The sequence below is a fragment of the Aphanomyces invadans genome (assembly GCF_000520115.1).
Source record: "Aphanomyces invadans strain NJM9701 unplaced genomic scaffold supercont1.117, whole genome shotgun sequence".
In the NCBI taxonomy this organism is placed as follows: domain Eukaryota; phylum Oomycota; class Saprolegniomycetes; order Saprolegniales; family Verrucalvaceae; genus Aphanomyces; species Aphanomyces invadans.
In genome coordinates this window covers 84,542-84,883 of record NW_008580262.1, presented here as the reverse complement: position 1 = coordinate 84,883, position 342 = coordinate 84,542, and positions in this window count along the sequence as shown.

The following is a 342-nucleotide window of genomic DNA, read 5'->3' as shown; positions in this document are numbered from 1 at the left end:
GTCGAGCTTATGCAACTGCTTGGAGGCAAAATCAACTCGTGCCTTCTTGTGCTCGGGTGTCAAGCGCGGTCCCGAGCGGCGCTTGATGTACTTGGCGAATTGCGACATTTTAAGAACGGTTATCACACTAGTACGCCATACTTTACCATTTAGAGCGGCGGATATCTGCCTAGCGGACATTCCCTTTCTGGTTGCGAGCCGGAAGATTCGTCGCACCTCGCGGCGGGTCAACTTTGAGCGTCGTTTGGGTGCACCAGGAGGTTTTCCTTGGTCGAAGTTGGCAATGCAAGTTCGGACGAGTTTATCGCTCCGTCCGATCGCCCTTGCAATCCACCGTAAAGG